The following is a 22982-nucleotide window of genomic DNA, read 5'->3' on the forward strand; positions in this document are numbered from 1 at the left end:
AGCCGCATGTCTTTTTCGACATGAGTTATCGGTTTATGTGATCACTGATCGAGTCATAGGATGTGAATATCATGCGATACTGATTGGTGGCCAATCAATCTGAGCATCCCTACCCCAAACCTAAACCTAACCATCAGTGGAGTAAAAATGAAATGTGAGGGGAAAATTGCAACCTCAGAATTGTGCTCGTCACTGATTATGCAAACACACTTACTTCCTGGTTTCAACGCAGGATCCAAACCCTTCCCAGATAGCACACGTACATCTCTGAGATGTCTATTTAAGAGCATTTCATCTGGAAAGCATTGAAACATCTGATAAACATCTTAAAAAGATCAGATTTACAAATATTCTAAATCATAGACATCTCAAAGACATCTGCTGAATATTTTATTGACATCTGACAGGAAATGTCTTATAGATGTATTGCAGATGAGCAAACAACCAGATGTAAACACACACATCAAATAGACGTCTGGGTGATGTACGTGTGCTATCAGGGATGTCTCCTATGCTGCTGACGCAACGTACTTCCGGTCGCACAACAAGGGAAGGTAAACATGCTGGAGCCAATGCAAAAATGGCTGATGGGAGATGCCGCTTATCAGTGAGTCGGCATAATATGGCCATTGCTAGGGTACATGCCGACTTCCCATGTGATCATGTTGTGCATTCAGAACAGATATTGTGGGTGCATTTGCACCATTTCCTTATCTGGAAATGTCCTTTAGTGAATTTGGCTCTAAACTAGCGCAAACAGCATGTGCAAACAAAAAGCACTTTCTCCACTTAAGTAAATTCCCCCCAGTGTGTTTAAATACCACACAAACAATGTCTTTATTGAACACCTAAGATCAGCTAGGGAAAAAAAAACATATTTAGTCTTTACATTGCAACACCACATCAAAATGTTCAGTTAAACTATAATGGCTGTGGATTAGTGCTGGGTGATACAGGTAAAAAATTTAATATTCTGAAATGGCTTAAAAAGAGGCAGTCACACTTGGCTTTGAGCATGCCATTTTTTTTCGGGCAACATAACAGACCAGTTGAGTTTCCCAAAATCATTGCAAGCTTAAGTTGATCACAGAGACCACTGGCGCCAATGATTTCTGTGATATACTTAGGCTTACGGTACTTTTGGGAAACGCAGCTCAGGATGTCACGTGGGAGGGCTTCTGGTGTAAGTAAATAATACATCACAAAGTTCATCAAACTTGAACTTTCAATACACAGCATAGTACGAAATTTCTTCGCATGAGGTTGTGTTTCCGGTCTTCCGTGTTCGGATGTGTTTCAATGGGAGTGAATGGACTGTGAAGTGTAGTGTGACTGCCCTTCCGATGAATCCAAGGTTGATTTTGTTTGGCAGATGCTACTTGCACCCTGGTGCAAATAATGGTATAGGCTATTTGCACCCCAGTGCAAAAGTGGCATGTATCTGCACCAAACCGAACGGATACAGGGGCTTCGGTATGGTACACGCAGTCACACGAATGATTACATATCTTAGCATGAATGAAACCAATATTAAATAAAACAACATATAATGAACAACACAAACCGCGTAGAACTAAAATGAAGAGAAAAAAAAATTGTGGAGCAACGCGTTTCGTTGAAGAAATATGCATAGTGCAGTCATGTATAAATGAGCCTTCACAAAAATAGTTGTTGCCCATCAGCCACTGTGTTTTCAAAAGAAATAATTTAAAGAAAGATTCTTTTTTTTTACCTTCTGTACCGAAACTGTACCGAACTGTGACCCCAAAACCGAGGTACATACCGAACCGTGAATTTTGTGTATCATTGCAGCCCTACTGCAGTGTGTTTATTATGTTTATTTAAAGTCCCACAGACATGCTACATTAACCCCTAAACCTAATCCTAACCTTACCTTAGAAAAAATTACTTTGGTTTGATGCAATCTACACATAAGCGATGCCGAGCTGTGGGAATAAGAGGAAGGGAATGAGTGCAATCGACAAACCCCGCCTCCGGATCAAACCCTTTTCTGCACTCCTCGACATTCACCGTGAGCAAATCACTGCGATGAAATCAACATTTATATTCATTTTTATCTATTATTTTAAATAGTATTAAAGGAAATATTAAGAGTGGAAACAGGAAATCAGATGGGAAAAAGAGTGGGATGAAACGCGGATTCAAACCGCAGTCGCTAGGACAACAGTACACATTCACACACCGACTTAACGCTCCATGCCACTGCAGCGGCAACTATTGTTTGGTTAGTTGTATATTTCCCTGGTTCCACCAGACAATTGGGGTGCAAATAGCTGCTCAGTGTGGCAGATGCTATTTACACCAGGGTGCAAATAGACACTTACTGAAGCACCATAATTTAAACCAAAAAGTAAAGTTACAAGGAACAAGAACTAAGTATACAGTAAAAATCTAGTTAAATAGTCAATTTACGCTTTCCACTTACAGATTTTCAATAAATGAGTTCATGGACTGGTTTTTGAGGTGGGTAGTAATGCGCTACATTCACTCCGTTACATTTACTTGAGTAACGTTTTGGGAAAAAAAAATACTTTTAGAGTAGGTTTAAAAGTGGGTACATTTTACTCTCACTCAAGTACATTTCTAATGATTTTTTTTAACTTTTATTTCATTACAATGGGTGGTGTTCCTGTCGTTACATTACTGGGTTTAATTTTAATTAATGTGTAATTTATTGAGAGATTACTGAATGAGACTTTTTTACGACAGCGGAAGTTCACAGCTGCGCACGCTGTCACAGACTGTCACTCAAGAAGAGTCCATCACTGCAGTAGCATCATGCTCTTCAAACAAAGTGAAACACTTTCTTAGCTCTGTACAGTGAAAAAATAATAGTTTTTCATGCAATGCCTTCATTTAACACCAAGACAAGCTAATATTTCAAGATTAAAATTGCAGCTCCAACTTAAGGCAGCACGCTGAGGTATGTTTTGGCTCTAATAATAACGCAGGCTTTTCTGTAACATGGTGATGGTCATTTTCAGGGTGATTCTGTAATTATGGGCTCTTGTGACATCAGTTTTTAAGTGTACATTTTTAAATCTGCAGCAATATATCAGTGCGCTTTGTCCCGCATCCCGCATGTCATAAGCAGGTTACTGGAAACTATCGCAGCTACTTCGGGCTGATTAACTGTATAAATCCATGTAAACATCCACATTAAGTGTAAATGCCTTTTGCTCTGCTGATCACGTTATTGAAAACTGGAGCGCAAACAGACAGCATTTTGCGTGTGGTGCCCTACGCAGGCTGCATACTCTTCGTTGAGGGAACGGAGGTACTACTGTACAGAACTAATTATCTAAATTCTTTCAACACTGAAAACTGTAACTACATTGAACTAACAACTAAAAGATATGAAATAGCAAAAGAAGGCATTAATCAAACATGATCATGCTTTGGTTTATATTTCCCTGTGGACTTTGTTCACGTTTTCACTGTAATAATTACTAGAAAGGTTTCCAAACCTCTCTTCTTATTGAAAAATTCATCCAGATCTGACAAGAGCCCTTAAAGAGATAGTTCACCCAAAAATGAAAATTCCCTTATCATTTACTCACACTTATGCCATCCCAGATGTGTATGACTTCCTTTCTTCTGCAGAATACAAATGTAGATTTTTAGAAGAATTTCTCAGCTCTTTTGGTCCATACAATGCAAGTGAATGGGTGCCAACATTTTAAAGCTAAAAAAAAAATAAAAAATCACATAAGTCAGCATAAAAGTAATCCATAAGACATTTATGTGGATGAGAAACAGATCACTTTCACATTCTTCTTCTTGTGCTTTTGGTGATTCACATTCTTCTCTGCATATCACCCCCTACTGGGCTGGGAGAAGAACTTCTAGCAAAAAATGACTTAAATATTGATCTGTTTCTCACCCATACCTATCATATCACTTCTGAAGATATGGATTTAACCATTGGAGTCATATAGTTTACTTTTATGGTGCCTGCATTTACTTTTTGGAGCATAAAAATGTTGGCACCCATTCACTTGCATTGCACTGACCTACAGAGCTGAAATATTCTTTTAAAAATCAATTTATCAACTTAATTTGTGTTCTGCAGAAGAAAGGAAGTCATACACATCTGGGATGTCATGAGGGTGAGTAAATGATAAGAGAATTTTCTTCAATTTTGGTGAACTATCCCTTTAAAGTGATAGCTCAGCCATAATTTAATATTCCATCATCATTTCCCTACCCTCATGCTGTTCCAAACCCATGTGACCTTCTGTATTTTGTGGAGCCCAAAAGATGTTAGATAGAATGTTAGGGACTAACAGTCTCTGTCACCATTCACTTTCAAAATATATAGAAAAAAACACATTCACTGAAAGTAAATGGTGACCAAGGCTAACATTTTGTCTAAAATCTCCTTATTGTGTTGCATGGAAGAAAGAAAGTCATAAGGGTTTGGACCAACATGATGGTGAATGATGACAGAATTTCCATTAATAATAATAATATTAATAATAATAATTCTGTAATACATGTTAAATGTGTATTATGTAATGGAATGTAGGGAGTTAATGTCCATTATGTCATTTGTGAAAGTAATGAGTTACTCACTACTTGAGTACTCTTTTAATTGGATACTTTCTTACTCTTACTCAAATAATTATTTATGTTAGCACTTTTACTTCTACTTGAGTAATTTTTTTTTTTTTTTTAAGTAATTGTACTTTTACTTGAGTGCAGTTTTTGGCTACTCTACCACCTCTGCTAACGAAGCAATAATGAGCAATAATAATAGAAAAGCAATAGTAAAAGGGATGCTTGCCTATGCACACACCAATCATACAGTCACCCAATTTGACAATCTGCTACAATTAACATTTTTTAAATCAAATCACCCTATCAGCCATGCTTTTTTCTCTGTTGCCACTGGCAATTCAATCACCGTCCGGTGAGAGACGTACACAGAAGGTCTTTCCCATTTCTCATTGGAGCTAATATCCACATACACATGTACGGCTGCTCACTAACATGTGGCGGATGGCCCAGCTGTGAATGATTGATGTGCCGATTTTATGATTTAATCCAATTTAAACTCTTCACATCTCCAGGCTTGACAGTCAACACATTTACCATGCAGTAAATATAACAGTGCCCCTGGAGGAAGAGTGCTGCGTTATGAACTGAGATACACACACTATTAACACACACATACACACACACACACACACACTCTTATGAGAAAGCAGAACGAATGACTCAAGGACAACCAGAGCTGCATCTATACTCAGCCATTACATACATATATGATAGTTCACAACAGAGCCAAATAGACATGTATATGTGTGTGTGTGTGTGTGTGTGTGTGTGTGTGTGTTGCTGCAGGTGTGCACTTGTATTTGTGAAAGAATGAAAAAGAAGATAAAGACCACGCTGGTCTTTGTGGACTCCATTATTTATTGTGGCAGTTCCAGCTTCCTTGTGCCAGCCAAATATCAGAGTCGAAGTCGAACACGCTCTGGGCATAAAGTATGCGTGTATGTGTGTGTGACTGAGTGCATAGGCAAGAAATGAGAAACAATATATACAGGCTCAAATATAGAGTCTGGAAAGATTTTTTATGACATTGGCTAGTTAGTGCACATGTAACCTTGACTACAGGTGCTCTGCAGTGAACATACATCTCCGTCATGAAAAATTCAAAGAACACATGTTACCGTGTTTGAGTGCCTCTAACATGAATTGATGAAATTCAGAAAATTGATCAAGTGTGTGTGTGTGTGTGTGTATGTGTGTATGTATGTGTTTTAAGCAGCCTGCAGACTGTTCACACTTCACTGATTGGCCCTGGCTAACAAGGGACCCCTGAGTACTCTTCCATGCTTCACGCAGCTGATGGTGATTAATTATTGAGTATTACTGCTCTCCTACACCACCTCCAGACACACAGTACCACTAATCCCCTCACCAGACAAACTAATTCTCAGTCAAGAGTCAGAAAAGTAGAGATAATAGATGGTCAAAGGGCTAGCAAAGATAATGGACAGTAAAGGGAGAGAAAAGAGCTATGTGCATAAAAGGTCTTCAGTTGAAATTATGTATGGCATGACTTCTGAAAGGTCTATATGTTTGACCGCTGCAGGGTTCCCACACCTTCTGACCTGCAGATTTTCAACTTGTATGTCAGCCACCAATCTTTGGAAGTACTAGATTGAAATAATTCTACTTATTGTACACATCAGGGCTCAACAATAAGGATGGCCTGCTGGCACAGGGCCAGCATGAGAGAGTTTGGCCAGTTGATGAAACTGTAACATGCCCTTTTGAAATGTATTTAAAATTGATTTAGCTAATTGTGTTGATTTAAACTTGTTACCAAGGTGACATTAGCTGGCTGACAGATAAGGTTTTGTCAATTTTGCAAGAATGACTTGTGATTGTCAGCAAGAATGGGTTGAAAAGTACAAATCAATCAGTAATGTTTTGCATCGTATTCCATTGTGGTCCAGCAAAAGTGTGTATACACTCTCACAACACTCTTGAATTAATCTCAAAGCAATTCAAATCAAATCATTAATAAAGTCCATAAACAGCAAGAACCAATTAAGTGTTTCTGTACTTTGTTAATGATTTGATTTGAGAGTAAATAAAATAATGGCTTTACTTACAGTCTGTTCATCATACAAAGTGATCATATTGCATCAGAAGACTTGGTATAAGTCACACGGACTTTTATAACACTTTTAGGTGATTTATTATGCATTACAATGAGTCACTATATACTGCCATTATATTGATTTCAGCCATCTGGACATTCATTAAATTATTTCCTTTTGTGTTTCGCAGAATACAGAAAGTCACATGGATTTGAATTACAGAATTTTCCTGAAATTCCTTTATCAAGTGAGCTGTGGGACCAAGGCAATTTGTATGCTCAATCAATACATTCTGGTTTACTGTGTTATTAACTGCTAAAATACAACTGAGATTACTACTGTTGTTAGCTGAACTACTTTAGTCATATTCTCCCATAGGACAAACAAAACACAAATAAAATCTATTTTAGTTCTCAGTTGTTTCTCCTTGACAGCAATGCGATTAAAGATAGTGCATAAAGTCTCCTGCTTCTCAGATTTTCTGCTGAGAAAAAGATACTATGATGAAGTAATATCACATATGTCTCCTCTAGACTTTCAGAGGAGATCTAAACAATATATTTTAAACTCTGCTCAGATTTGACAGGTAACCAAAGACTGCAATAAAAAAGTCAAAGATTTCAGTATGTATTTCTCATCACATTCTTCTAAAACCAAATTATCTCAGTCATGCTATCCAGATAATTTTTTTTTAATCTAGACCCATATAAAATGTGAACAACTGTTTGCTTCTATGTTTATTTCTCCTAATCATCTGTAGGAGAAACATATGAGCCAAAGTGATCCTTAAATTAAACAACTGAAAATTCCATTAAGTTTCATGGGCTCTAAAATAGCATCCTCTGAGCAATACAATTTAGTCATGCTTATAAAGCCATTAAATTTAAATGAAAAATGAAACAGGAGAGACAGTCACATCTGAAAACATTTTCATGACATTAACAGAAAAACACCTCACAAATACACCAAAGTCTAATTACAATGTTTCAGTACACTGTTTTAAAAATTAATACTTGAATGTACAAAGCAACGCCAACGTTAACACTCACCACAATGATACTCCCGTGTCTAAGCCAATAAAATTCCATAAAGAGACTATTTAGCAGAGACGGGCCACTTCTATTAAAATGAATGGGGGAAATTGGAATGCCCAATGGTCAATGGTTGTAGAAAAGGAAATCCCGCCTTACAGGTAAAAAGCCAATCACATTTCAGATACAGACATCGCCTGTCAGTCAACTTGAGAACACGCATGCGCATTAACTCGACAAGCAGGGAAAATAGCGTCTTTTGTTTAGCGTAATCTGAGGTAAACAAGCTCAATTTATGATACCAGTGTTGTCAGATTTTACAGCTGATTTGAAATATGTTCTTTGATCGTAGTCTTGACCAGCTGTTTTAGAGATTTCGGTGTTCCTCCGTTCAAGTAGATAAGCTGCCTAAAAGACTTTGATAACAGTCAGATTTCAATCAAATCTTGCATTCGTAAAATAATAAAATCTTAGCATAGTGCCACAACTATAACCTACCCAATTAAATCATAGAATAACACTTATTGAGTGTTGTATGTGTCAACCTACTGCAATGATTTCACTTAGTAGAAATACTCCAACAAAGCCATACATACAACATGCATGTACTGTATACACACTAAAGAAAGCAAATACCTGAATGTCATTGGCTGAAAGGTGTAACATACTGTAATCCTAATACACTGTTGTTAGGTTATACAATGTGACTCATTCAGGCTTGGTTTGACGTGTATAGCATCATAAAAATTTCATTTTAATTACGGTCTGTCATTACTAAAGGCTATAACTCATTAAAAAAAAAAATGAATCTATAAGTGTTAGTTGTAAGTTATTCTATCTTTAAGTTGTTGACTTTTTCCCTGTGATTGTTTTTTTCCTATGGGAAATAAATTTTTTAGCTAAATACAAATCTTTATCCTAACCAATGTTTTCAGAATTACTGTGATTGTCATTATGGGAACAGTTGTCTGACTGATAACTAGGTTACTGACTCAGTTTTGTCAATATAATTGACTGCACCATCTCATCTACGGAGAGAGGATGGAAAATGGAGGCAAAATCCATCAAAGGTTGTCAGCCTCAGAATCCAGAGAGTTTGTCGTGAACTTATATTTCAAAGTTAAATGATGAGAGTGAACAAAAATGAGGCTTTCATCAAACTGCAGCCACTGCAAGACACATGAATAAAATGGAAAGATTTTGTGGCCATAAATAAAGATCAGGTGTTTTCCAGTAGCTACAAGCATCTACAAATCTTTAAAACAGGATAAAATTGTGTAAGATATTAATATTCTTGAAATCTTGAAGTAGGTTTGTTTTCTTACCACATTAGCAAATTATTTGTTCTTGTTTTAAACTTAAATCTAAAAAAATATATTGAGGTCTATGCTTAAAACAAGAAAAACAACTTGCCAATGGGGTAAGAAAAATAATTCAAGGCTTATTCTCTTAGAAAATTTTGCTTCTCAAGTAAATATTTTACATGATAACAAGACAAAAATACTGATTAAGAAAATGATTTTAACTGTGCTGCAAGCGCCCTATTACTATCCTTGCACATGAGATTAAACTGAGCCTACACAAAAACAAACTCGTATGGATTCACACATGCCAAACACACGGCAGGTTTCAATACTATTCTGTGGGAATCAGTGAGGGTTCTGACAGTTTGACAGTCTTAAGGGAGAGAGAAAATGACAGTAATAGAGAGGGAGAGAGCTAGAGAAAAAAAAACAAGGAAAGATTGCATGTCAGACTTCATTGGCAACAGGAAATACAGCAGTAAATGAGTTTATGTGTGCACGCATCAATGCTAGTTGAGTTGCATATTGTGCATGAACAAGCATACAAAAACATACACAGTATGCTCATTGTATTTTTTATTTGTGTGCATGTGCATCCTTCAAACTCAAATTCCCTCAATGAGTTTTAAATATCTGGGGTGCAAGGGCTCAGATGATTGTCTTACCTCCAAATGTACGCTCCAAACAATGCATACACACATGGCATCAAGGTCGTCTTGCTTCCAGTATGGACTTTCCCAAAAGGCCCACAACTTCTTACCAACCCAAATCAATGCATTCTCTTCTCTTATTACCAATTGATTATTATTCTTTTGAGAAACCAATCAATCAGCATGAACCACAGGCCACAAACATCACCTGATCAAGAGTTGACAAGAGACCTCAACCCAAAGGATTCCAATAGTAGTCATTACTGACAAGACAATAGAGGATGAGCTTATTGTTTCAATCATCTAGCAATCCACCTGAGTATCCTCTAGTCGCTTTCTCACTCTCTCTTTCTTTCTCTCCTTGACTTTAATGGCCTGAGAGCTCAAACTGTTTTATAATGAGGGCTTTCCCACAGCATCCTCTCCTCATTATGCACACAAACACACACACACACACACACACACACACACACACACACACACACACACACACACGCATAGATAGCGAGAAGATTCCTATTGATATTGTGCCCAGTAAAGTGGTCCCTTAGAAACCAGGGGTCTCAAGAGTGTTTTATTTGCCAGGAAAACAATACAACTACAGTATATCTCCTACATGTGAGCACTCTCACACACACAAACCTATACACAAACTTTATAAGTTAACGCCATCCAAGATTGAGAGCCGTTGTATAGCACCATTTGGTTCTGTTACACAGTAAGTACATTTATATGCAGTGGGTTTTGCATAGTCGAGCAACAGTCTTCATCTATCTGTCCAAGTAAACATGACAATGCATAAACAAATATTTTAAGTAAGGATGCAGCTGACAAAGTGACGTAAACATTTTCCAGCTGACCATTAGTGCAAAAACAAACAAAACAAATCTGCTATCTAGCTTCTCAATAGCAATACTCACACAATAGTTATAATGAGCGATCGTGAGACAAACAGACCCAAATGCAGAGAAACAGTTCAAAGGATTTATTTACAATAAATGTGAGCAGTCACTGTGGATGTAGAGGATCCCAGCACTGGCTGCAGCAGTGGGGAGAGATGACAGGGAAGCACGTGCGCTGTGGCCGCGCCCAGGTTAATCCGTGAAGAATGTGTTCGTAGAATGACTGTGTGCATTGTGGAAGTCAGGAATAGACTCATGGAATCCTCTGTTGAAGCTTAGTGAGGTGCAGAACGACACCAAGCATGGTAAGGTGACCTAGCTCACGACACGAGGGCAAAGACGAGGTATCCTTCGTGGAAACCCAGCTGACATGCAGCGAATTGGAAAGCAACCACCCACCCGACACATGGGCAACCAACAGATACATGAGACAGGACCAACTTGGAAGAGAGAGTAAGGTTAGTTACTTCACACCAAACAACAATCTAGCAAAGATACTGAGAACACGAAGGGCTTAAGAAGGGAGTGAATTAGAGGAGAACAGGTGTTGCTCGGCACGCTAATCAGTGGCATGATCAGCCGATCATACATGCCGTGTCACGGTTCTGGCATGTGTGTCGGCTCTAACTGTTGTTTGTTTTTCTCTCCCTTTTGTCTCACAGGTGGAGCTGGCATGCGTGATCAGCGTTTCCATGGGAACGCTGATCAATTCTGTTGAGACGCTGATCACAGTGATGAGTTTCATGTCTGCTGCCACCTGCTTTTTCCTATTTGCACTCACTTCTTATTCCTCATGTTTCCTCTCCTTCTTTGCCAGTTTATTGTTCCCTGTTACTGTTGACATGTGTATTGTTTACAGTGAAGTCTAACTTCTCTCTTTGTATAACTGGAACGAGCCTGAGTATCTGTTAGTTGTCTGTCTATTGAGGTGCGGTCTGCTTGCATTCACTCTCACCAGCTGGTGCCCAGGATTGTGGAGGATGATTCCTTGATTTTAGCCCACGTCTTGGGAGATCCGTCTGGCCTTTGCTTGCACCCCACCGGCCTCTACGGACCTCGTTGGATGAGCTCGTGTATCAGTTGGCTGCTGGTCGATTGAGGTGCGGTTACCTGTCTGTTTGCATTCACCCCCATCACTTGGTGCCCAAGACTGTAGAGGAGGATTCCTCAATTTCTGCCTGTGTCTCGGGGAGATTCGTCTGGGCTTCGTTTGCACCTCATTAGCTTCAACAGCCTTTCATCCGAGTGCTCCTGACTTCAGCACGCACACACTCCCCTCACAAACACACTCTTTTTTCTAGCCCGGAGCAGCTTTGCTTTCCTGCCTGCCTCAACTGGCGCTGGCGCGCTTAGACTTGACTGCTTGAATTATAATTAATAAAGTTGAACTCTCTCTCTCTCTCTCTTCTCTGCTTTTGGGTCCTTCATCCTCCCCCACTCCCCATCTATGACAGATAAAACCGGCCAACATGGACCCAACGGAAGAGATGATGCTACACTCCGGTCTCTCACAGCAAGGAGCTTTGTTTGGACAACAGCAAGACCAGATATCTGCTTCTAACCGGGCTCTAGAGGTAATGGCTTCTCAGCTCGTGGATCTGACCACGATGGTTCAGCAGCTTCGCTCTCTCTCTGAATCGAGTCCAGCGCAAGACACCCCACTCCTCTGGCAGCTTGCCAAGCCCCCTGGCAATCAGATGTATGTGCCATCCCTCCACCACCATTCTCAGTTAAGGGGTCTGTTAGGGCTTTCCTCTCACTGTTCTTCTCCTTGCAGCCCTCCATGTACTCCTCAAACACTATGAAGATTGCATGTACCATCACACTTCTCTCTGGAAGGGCTGGAGAATGGGGAATGGCAATGTGGGATAACCGGCATCCATGTTGCTCCTCTTATGAAGCTTTCTCCTCTGAACTTCACCGAGTGTTTGACCGGGTGGCTCAAGGTCGGGAGGCTGGGAGGATATTATCTGGACTGGCTCAGGGAAATTGATCAGTCACCGATTACGCCATTGAATTCCGCACCCTGGCTGCTTTCAGCGATTGGAATGGTTCCATTATGTGGGATTTGTTCTTGTGAGGACTCTCAGACTCTATTCAAGATGAAATCTACTCTCTGGATCAACCCCCCCCCCCAGCCTATCACCGTTTGACTCAACGCAATGAACATTGTCGCCACCGTTCATCTCCTTCACAGGCAGTTAAACCTCACTCACAGTCCACACCTGCTTCCAGACGTTCCGGTTCCCCTCCTGATTTTGAACCCATGCAGGTGGGAAGATATCCCATGTCCCGTAATGAGAGGCAACGACAACTTCAAAGGGGTTTGTGTTTAGTCTGTGGCTGATCGGGCCACCTTGTTGCCTAATGTCCATTAAAAGACAATGATTGTCAGTAGTTAAAGGGTTACTGGCGAGCACGACACCCTTGGACAAAACCTCTGCACATCGCAGCTCTCGACTAGACTGTTGGTTGGCACAGATAGTCATGTTATCTCAGCACTCGTGGATTCCAGTGCCAAAGGGTATTTCATTGACTCTGACTTGGTTTCCAAATGGAGGATTCCTAGGATCCTTTTGGACAAGCCCATCACCACTCGCACGCTTAGCGGTACCCCCCTTGCAGCCATAACTCATATAACTAAGCTGGTCACTTTGATCTTAGGAAACCACACCAAACTGCTGTTCTTCTATCTCATCGATCTACATCGTCCCATGTAGTGCTGGGACACCCTTGGTTGGTCACACAACCCACACATAGATTGGGCAACCAACACTGTACTTGCTTGGAGCTCATTTTGTTCTTCACATTGTCTTAACTCTGCTGTCTCCCCTGTCCAGTCTTGTGTTTCATTACAGGATGAGCTGGCTGATTTGTCAGGAGTGCCGTTGGCGTACCATGATCTGAGGGCGGGGTTCTGCAAGTCCCCCACTGCTACCCTTCCTCCTCATCGCCCGTAAGACTGTGCGATTAAACTGCTTCCTGGCACTTCTCCTCCTTGAAGGTTTGGTTGATTCACTCTCGGCTCCCGAGAGGGAGGCCATGAACAGGTACATTACTGATTCTTTGGCAGCCGGTCTCAGCCACCCTTCCTCATTGCCCGCAGGGGCAGTGTTCTTCTTCGTAGAGAAGAAAGACAGTTTGCTCAGACCCTGCATAGATTATCGGGGGCTGAATGACAGCACGGTAAAGAATTGTTTTCCTTTGCCGTTGATGTCTTCAGCCTTCGAGCTCTTGCAGGGGGCATCCGTCTTTACGAAGTTGGACTTAAGTAACGCTTATCACCTGTTCATATCAGGAAGGGGTATGTGTGGAAGACGGCGTTTAACACACATAGGGGACACTTTGAATACTTGGTTATGCCTTTCGGAATGGTCAACGCCCCTGCCGTCTTCCAGGGGCTCATGAATGACGTGCTTAGAGACATGGTCAATCATTTTGTCTTTGTTTATCTTGACGACATTCTGATCTTCTCCCAGAATATGCAGGACCATGTGCGGCATGTCAGGCAGGTGCTTCATTGGCTGCTTGAGTTTGTCAAGGCGGAGAAGTGCACTTTTCACACACAGTCGGTTCAGTTCCTGGGGTTCATCATTTCATCCGAGGGAATACGCATGGACCCGGCAAAGGTAAAAGCCATCTCCGAGTGGCCAACCCCAGATTCTCGCAAGGCATTGCAGAGGTTTCTGGGGTTCGCCAATTTTTATCTGAGATTTATTCGTAACTATTGCCAAATCGCTGACTTTAGTTGGTCCCCATGGGCTGCGGGGGATAATCAATAACCAAACTTAAAGGGGCTTTTCAGCATAACACTCTTTAGCTTAAACTCAAGACAGTCTCTTTCAGAAGGGTAGCTCTCTCTCCCTCGTCTCTGGCATGGTCCCTTTTTATCGCTCTCCCCAATGCTTACTGCAATCAGAAACAGGTGTTAGACATTATAGCGCTCAGGTGTGTGCACCTTTACTGCTTTCTCTCCTGACGAACGCTTGACCATGCCCCCACCACCACAGTACTTAAAGGAATAGTTCACCCAAAAATGAAAAATTGCTGATAATTTACTCACCCTCAGGCCATCCAAGATGTATCTGAGTTTCTTTCTTCATCAAAACAGAATTTAAGACTTTTAGGATTTCATTTCAGGCCTCCTCCTCTAAAAACTGCAAGTGAATGTCCTCCATTTTTTGATGGTCCAAAATGCATATTTAGGGTGCATCAAAATAATCCATACGACTCCAGTCGACAAATAAATTTCTTCTGAACGCAAACGATTGATTATTTTGAGAAACAAAACAATACTTATATACTTTTTAACTACAAATGTTCACTTCCGTACATCTCTGTGACATGCGCTCATGAGAGGGATGACGTAAGCTTGTTGGTAAGGTCACGCGTCACGTGGAGGAGGAGTCAGGAAGAGAAACTTGTGCTGTTCACAAACCAAAACAGTCCAAAACAATTTCAAAACAATATAAAAATAAAATAAAAAATAATTTCCAAATAATTATAATTTTAAAAAACGTAAACGCGCTTCCTGACTCCTCCTCCACGTGACGCGTGACCTTACCAACAAGCTTACGTAATCCCTCTCATGAGCGCACGCCACAGAGATGTAAGGAAGCGAACAATTGTAGTTAAAAAGTATATAAGTATTGTTTTGTTTCTAAAAATAATCAATCATTTGGGTTCAGAAGACCTTTATTTGTAGACTGGAGTCGTGTGGATTATTTTGATGCACCCTAAATATGCATTTTGGACCGTCAAAAAATGGAGGACATTCACTTGCATTGTTTAGAGGAGGAGGCCTGAAATGAAATCCTAAAAGTCTTAAATTCTGTTTTGAAGAAGAAAGAAACTCAGATACATCTTGGATGGCCTGAGGGTGAGTAAATTATCAGCAAAGTTTCATTTTTGGGTGAACTATTCCTTTAAGCAGGTTCCAGAGGGCACTAGCTACTAAATTGCAAATTATGACATACAAATAATAGGGCTGTCAATAGACTGAACTAAAAAACATAGCTAAAATTAATTAATTTGATTACTGTACACATACTCGCACTTGACACATGTGCAGAACGCTGTACACCATGCATGACCAAGCGCGAGGAAGTGTAATCAAGCTTCTCTCATGAATGCACCAAGGAGAATACAGATGTCAAGATTTATAGTGAAATAGGATGGGTGAGTAAATGATGAGCGAATAATGATTTTTGGGTGAACTATTCCGTAAATGCTAATTTATATCCTGTGTTATCAGTTAAAATTAACGTTTTTTGGTTTGGTGTCGATTATGGGGTACTTGAGCCTTATGATGGAGCTGTGGGGGTACATAATACAAAAACGGTTGGGAAACGCTGCTGTAACACCGCCAATTCAACTCAAATCAAAAGAGCAACAGACTCAGAACCTGTAACCTTATTTACTCTGACTGCCCCTATAAAAGCAAGACTCTTTCAATCTGCAGTACAGTTTGAGTGTGTATTCTGCTTAAGCAAGTTCTGAAAGCTTTAAATTACAAATGAATGCTTTTATCTCAGTGCCGCAGACATGATATTTAACTTTCCATAGATCAGCGGCAATAGTCAGAGTGGTTTTGTCATATAAGTGAAACGTGATCTCGAATTGACCTGTTGATGTATCAGAGCAGAGAATGTTCTGACAGATGAATTCATTCAAACAGGGAGTTGTCCTTTCAGGACTACTCACAATCAAATAGCCACATCACATCAAAGTATATTTTTACGTTTATTGGTTTCGTGCTGGTTTTCACAATATCTTCTTCACAGATTTTATTGACAAGTAGCTAACCAGTGCCCCTGGCAAAATAAGCCCACGAAAGAACGTGCCTTATTTATTAATAGGGCATCCAAATGCCGCTGGTGATGGCACACACTATAGCCAGATCTCTTTGGATCTCCTCTCTCTTAAGCTTAACCAGAGAAAAAGTGTGTACGTGTGTGTGTGTGTGTGTGTGTGTGTGTGTGTGTGTGTGTGTATAAGTGTCCATCTTAAAATTCACCCTAGGCAATAAGAGCCCCACCATGGGACTAGATGTATTCATTATAAACGCACACACACACACACACACACATAATACACACACTGCCCGATGCCACCTCCAAACCTGAGTGACAGTTCCTTTAAAAGGAGTCAATAGCACTGTCAATGCCAGTTTAGCCAACTTTTTATCTGTATCTTCTTGGCACATGTTTAAGGGAAAACCTTACGTAATCACAGGATTAAGATATTGCATTATTCATACTGATAACACACCAACTGGAAGAAGTCTACACATTAGACTGAGAATTTTTGTGGGTGGCATGAGGGAAGGAAGGGCAGCAATGTGTCTTCACTGGAACAGAATAGAAGGTCTTCATCCATGACAAGCTTAATCCCTATGCCTTGGGTTTGTTCTCACATGAGTCTTAGTGCTATTTTCTGGGCACAGAAGCACACTGACCTTACATTGTGACTGCTAACATCCACCAAAACCATATGAGACACAAGGAACTTTAATGGTCTAGCAGCAACGGTTACTCAGAGGAGATAGAAGTGGATTCTAACTGCAGTAGCAAGTCGGCCAAAAGTCTTTCCACTACACTTTACCCTTGGTTAATGTCTTTTTAATCCGAGTTTAAGGTCTCTTTTAACTCAGGGTTAAGTGACACTTCACATGTGTAATTTTGATTTTGGTGCCATAGGTATACAGTGAAACAAAGCAGTGCAAGAATGTTACAGCCAGTCGTTTAGCAACAGGTAACCAATCATAAACTAAACAATGCTTGCCTCGTTAAATACTCATGCCAACTGTATTGTTGCATAAACTTTAACACGCTGTGTTTAGTGTCATCGTCTGAGGAAATCTGTTAATTGGAGTGATGCAAGTCAGTATCGTTTTTACCATTTTTGCCCAAAAGGTCTATTCAGCCAGCAAGCAGTGACTAAAAAAAATAAATAAATAAATAAATAGAATAATAACCCACAGTTTACAAATGTACAGTTTGGAACCATTAAAACCTGCCCATGACTAATTACTAAGTATGAACTGTGCATAGCATGGAACAAGTTAACCAAGGGATAACAATGACCCTGGCGGGGTGGTTCTAGACCATTTTGTCTGGGGTGGGGGGGTGCTTTTAGGGGGGCAACTGTATAATAACTTAAATGTCCCCTGTACACATATAAAACATAATTTGCTGTTTTAATATTTGCGGACATGCAATTTTTTTTAAAAGACAACCAAAGATTCACCACATTTCAGTAAAAACTTTGAATATATATATATATATATATATATATATATATATATATATATATATATATAAGCAAATAGGCTCATGACAAATGTTTCAATAAGTCAATACACACTAACATTCTGGTTTTACCCACAAACTTTAAGCCATGTTGCCATGCTGTTCTTTAGAATGACTAATGCAGTAAAATTCTTAATGAATGAATTCTCAGTCAAATTAATGATAGGCTACACATCAAGATTTTAGGTTAGAATTTAAGCTGTAGGCTATAATCAGAATGTACAAGCCTTGTAAATGGTCACCATTTCCTTTAAGATTCTTTTAAGAAGCACATTTTTAAATTCACTAGTTCATTTTAAATGGTCCAGTGTAACAAGTGATTTTTTAAATGCATGTCTCTATCTCAATTACCATGAGTTTAACAAAGTTGCATGCATCGTAATTATAAGTGACCAGTAAGATGGCTTTAATGTGTTTTTTTTTTTTACATTATTATGTCTGTCGGCGTGTGTATGCTTTCCATATTGAGCATGCTTGGTGTGCGCCTCTTATTAGAGAATGCGGTTGCTAATATTAAGCTCAATTCTCTATTATTGATCACAGGTGTGCCTCTCCCTTGTGATTGGTGCGTTAAGTATTTGATTGATAAATGGTGTTCCTAAAGAGGACGTTACATTTGTTTTCTACCCTGTAAACTGTTTAGTGCATCTCTTGCACTTTGTTTGCAAACGAAGCAACAGGAACAATGCTGTTCTCTCTCTCCCAGTTAGTTGCACATTTGCTTTTTATTCTTGCGCCTGTACCCAACAGCACCAATATTAATCTGTATAGATTACTAGGTTGAAGAGCGTTTATGTGGTGATCTTAGTGTATGGTAAATGCCTTTCTCACTGAAGGCAAGTTATTTATTTGGGCTTTAGTGGGGTGTTTTATAAAATGTTCCAATTTTATGTTTAAGTGTATTCATAATACATTTGCCATTGCAGGTGAGGTGTGGCCCTGTATAACGCTAGCTGCTGTTTCTTCATACCTATTTCTTTACATCTGTTCCTACGTGCTGTTTCATCATAGTTGTTTGTTTGTTTTGCCTAACTTGTTGCACTACATTTGTCCTGTTTCTGCACTGTACAGTACAAAACATTGAATTAAAGACAGTGGAAAAAAAATACCTCATTATAAATAACATAAGTGTGTAGCCTACTGTCTGTTGTTCAAGAAATGAAAACCTGACAGATGTATACATACAACAAATATTTTGTAATGAATGTTTGCCGAATAAGAGCGATCTCATAAGGAGTTGGGCTCAGGTGCATTCAATAAAGCAGAAAATCCGATCCGGATCGGGTTTTGTGATAAAGTGGAAAGTTGCCCTGTAAAAGTAACTTACCTTACACTTACATTTACACCAGCACCCACATTAAGTAGAACTGGAGCTGGCACATCCAAAGATGTGAAATTTATCTCCAGAAGTTGTTGGCTCGTTAATCGTTTGACATTCGGTTTCTCTGACATCCACGATCTCTGTAGCTGACAATTTGACAATAGGGCAGGCCTATTGACAAGGGGGCACTGGCCCAACCCCCCCACTGGCTCACAAGTGATCTACTGTAAACTTTACCATTACTGGCACATTACTCTCTCTCTCTCTCTCTCTCTCTCTCTCTCTCTCTCTCTCTCTCTCTCTCTCTCTCTCTCTCTCTCTCTCTCTCTCTCTCTCTCTCTCTCTCTCTCTCTCTCTCTCTCTCTCTCTCAGCTGTGATCAGATGCCACTGCAGTGAATGAGTGTGTGTGCGTGTGTGTGTTCTCTCCGTACCATTGCAGGAGGGTGCAATACACCCGCAAAACATTGCGTTTTCTACAATGGTTTAGATTCGATACCAAAATATGAGATCGTCTATTATACTGTGGTATAATAGCGGTTTTGCACACCTTGCGCACCTGGAATAATAAACGTTGAACCTTCATTTGTCAGTAATGAAAAGATAACGATTAAACCTTGTCTTATTTTTGCGTGTATGGAAAGTCGTGGCTCACATTGAGGTGTTAACTGAATTTCACATGAAATTTGATCTAATAGTAAAAGGTGTATGTCCGGGTTATATTTCACCCCAGAAAATTAAAATAAGAAATGATAATCGGCATCACGGAAATGAAGCCTACTTTTTTGCATTGTGATAGCCTATTTAGCTGGCAGTTAAATATATTTCTCATTCAGTTCTCATCATTGTAAAGCGTCCAGATGATTTACTTTGAGTTTGTTTGTAATTATCAATATTCCGATTTAAGATTCTCATTATGTTTTGATTACTGTGATTGTGATATAATAATCGTCCTCTCCGGACACAATGTTCTAAATCGGCATAAATTAAAGGCAGTACAGCAAATACCACCATGTCAACAATTTACAAATATTTCTGCGCATTACAGTAGGCCTAATGAGAATGGGGAGGGGGTTGTACTTAATTGTCAGGAAAATGACAACAATAAAAAAAAAAAAATATATATATATATATATATATATATATATATATATATATATATATATATATATATATTTCTTTAAATAGAATACATATTTTTCTTTAAATTTTTGTTGTACCGGTCATGTTCTTAACAGATTTCTCAAAATTCTCGAATTTTACCTTCAAAATGAAAATGAATTGATAGAGTTTGAGCATTAAACTCCACAAATTATTAGATGACTGTGATATCTTGCAAAGGTTCGAATACATTGGCATCTTCCAGAGCTACAGCAGGTCAACTCGCCACCCCCGCATCGCCACGAAACCTCTCCAAAAACACACACACATCAAACTTCAAATAGGTAACTAACACAAGCTTACCGTCAGCCCACGTCCAAAAATTGATCCACGGTCAGTCAATAAGACACTTGGACTTGAAATGAGCACGCATCACAGTGAATGAGGAATCTGACCAAATCATCCATCCGAAGAGAGAGAGAGATGTACACCAGATGATAGTTTATTCCAAAACAGATGTTGCCATATGACGAATTCAAAGGGTTCCAGGGGTCTCTATGACTCTGACATCGCAAAGCAATAAGAACTCAAAGATGAAGAAGGGGGGTCCCATGGTTTGACCGCGCGCCCTCATCCAGCGGAGAGTCGGATGCTCCTGCGCATTCCGTGGCGCGCCGTGCGCTCGTCGGTCAGATGCGGCTCGAGGAAGGGGATGATTTGAGATGTCTCAGGTATCCGACAGCGAGAGCTCCTGTGGGGGGTTTTCTCTTCAAGACGCTCTGTATGCGCTCGCTGCTGTGGGAGAACTCTCCTTGGTCCTAAAGTCCGCCTTTAAACCCTTCGAAAAACGACTGTGGTGGTCTGCGTGGCTTTAGGAACACCTTAATTTAAAGGAATAGTTCACCCAAAAAAGAAAATTCAGTCTTTATTTACAGTACTTACTTTATGTATTTATCCTCATGTCGTTAAACTTAATTTCTTCTGTGGAACACAGGCAATGAAAGCATATAGGACTACTGATTATCAAGCTCCAAAAGCACCATAAAATTTGTCAACATTGTACTTGTGCACTATATTCCAAGTCTTCAGAAACCATATAGCTTTTTCTGAAAAGCAGACAAAAATCATTATTCACTGAAAATATTAATATCACATTTGCGCTTGTGCATATTTAAATTTGGCACATGAACATGAGTTGAAGAGATGAAAACGGTCACAAGACACACAAGAACAATGATGTTTAGAGTGATGCATCTTGATGCGGCATATTTAAAATTTCGCAAATGCAAATGAGATTTGAAGGCTATGGCAGAGGGCAAGATTTTCAGCGAATAATAACTTAAATTTCAGTCTGTTCTTCACACAAAGCTACTGCATGATCTTAGAAGACTAGGAAGCCGCATGGACCACTTTTATTATGCTTTTTGGAGCGTCACAGCTACTGTTCCATTTACCTTCATTGTATATAATTAGCCAGAACATGATGCAAAATAAACCTTTTTTTGTGTTCAGTGGAATAAAGGAAGTCATACAGGTTTCAACGACATAAAGATGAATAAATTATGATAGAATTTTCATTTTTGGGTAAACTATAACTTTAACTTGTACTACTGAACTGAAAAGAGACAGCCTTGAGACCCAGATGTGTGCAGTGGTGTGTATGTGTGTTTGTGTGTGTGTGTGTGTGTGTGTGGGGGGGGGGGGGGGTGTTTTCCAAAACACTTTGCTGTCCTGTCCAGGGGTGAGTCTCTCACTCTGTGAGTTGCATAACAATGAGGAGGTTCACAGCAGAAGAAAAGCCCACTCAGAACACAAACACACACAAACACACACTTTTTCTCTGGTTTTGCCTGTTTCTATACCTCACTCTCTCTCTCACCCATCTATAAATCCACACACATTTCTCACTGTATATTCCTCCTTCTCTATCCTTGCCCAAGGGAGTGAGTTCTCTTCTGCAGTTACTGTCCACAAGTTTTTATACATTCCAGTATCTGCTGCCCACTCTGCTAATGTCATACAGCACAATCTTTTGTAAGGCTGATTCTAAACTGTATATCTACAGTGATAATATCACTACATACAGCACAAAAAAAAAAAAAAAAAAAAACGTATCCAGCTACTGGACTGGACTCCCAAATATGCTGTTCAACAACTAAATGCATTTATCAACTGTGCAATTTTTATCCATGTATCATTTGAACCTGCAATTAAACTCTTGTTTCATTTGTTGTTGTACTCTTTGCAATGCTCAACATGGTCAGTTTCGTCCAAGTATGCTGCATGTTGTTAAGTGTTATTTTAACTTATTTGTCATTTACTTAAACGTTCAAAATTCATGAGAGTGTTCTGTTCTTTATTCTCTCTGTGTCTTGATCCGTCTGTCTGTCTGTCTGTCAGAGTGTCCAAGTGTAAAATAATTTTTTACAGAAATTAGAATGGAAAGGTGAATGTCATGAGAGACTTTAGCAGCTATTTTAAGCTCCTCTTCAAATAGACAGAACTAATTTTTCATTGGGTCCTTGAGGGTTTATAATCAAATGCACACAGATATTGGGGTGTTAGGAGGTGAAGATGGGCACAGTTACAGAAAGGTTCGAAAAGCATGTCTGTAATATACTCGATGTTCTGTAGCAGAGCTGATCAATTTAGCAAGAAAGTCAAAGAAAGTAAATACAAAAGACAAAAATGCTGATATGTCATTTTAAAAAAGACATTAAACCTTGA

The 22982-nt window shown here is 39.5% G+C and overlaps 1 protein-coding gene across 4 annotated transcripts in view; it reads right to left on the minus strand.

Moving 5' to 3' along the window:
- The window catches only part of LOC127447984 (interleukin-1 receptor accessory protein-like 1-A), a 152640-nt gene extending 131631 nt beyond the window's left edge, over window positions 1–21009 (minus strand). For all 4 annotated transcript variants that reach the window (XM_051710265.1, XM_051710263.1, XM_051710264.1 and 1 more), the window contains exon 1: window positions 20619–21009. The gene's annotated coding sequence lies outside the window, so the exon portion shown is untranslated. The remainder of the gene's footprint in view (window positions 1–20618) is intronic.
- Between the last annotated feature and the right edge of the window lie 1973 nt (window positions 21010–22982).

This window comes from Myxocyprinus asiaticus, chromosome 11, assembly GCF_019703515.2.
Source record: "Myxocyprinus asiaticus isolate MX2 ecotype Aquarium Trade chromosome 11, UBuf_Myxa_2, whole genome shotgun sequence".
NCBI lineage: Eukaryota > Metazoa > Chordata > Actinopteri > Cypriniformes > Catostomidae > Myxocyprinus > Myxocyprinus asiaticus.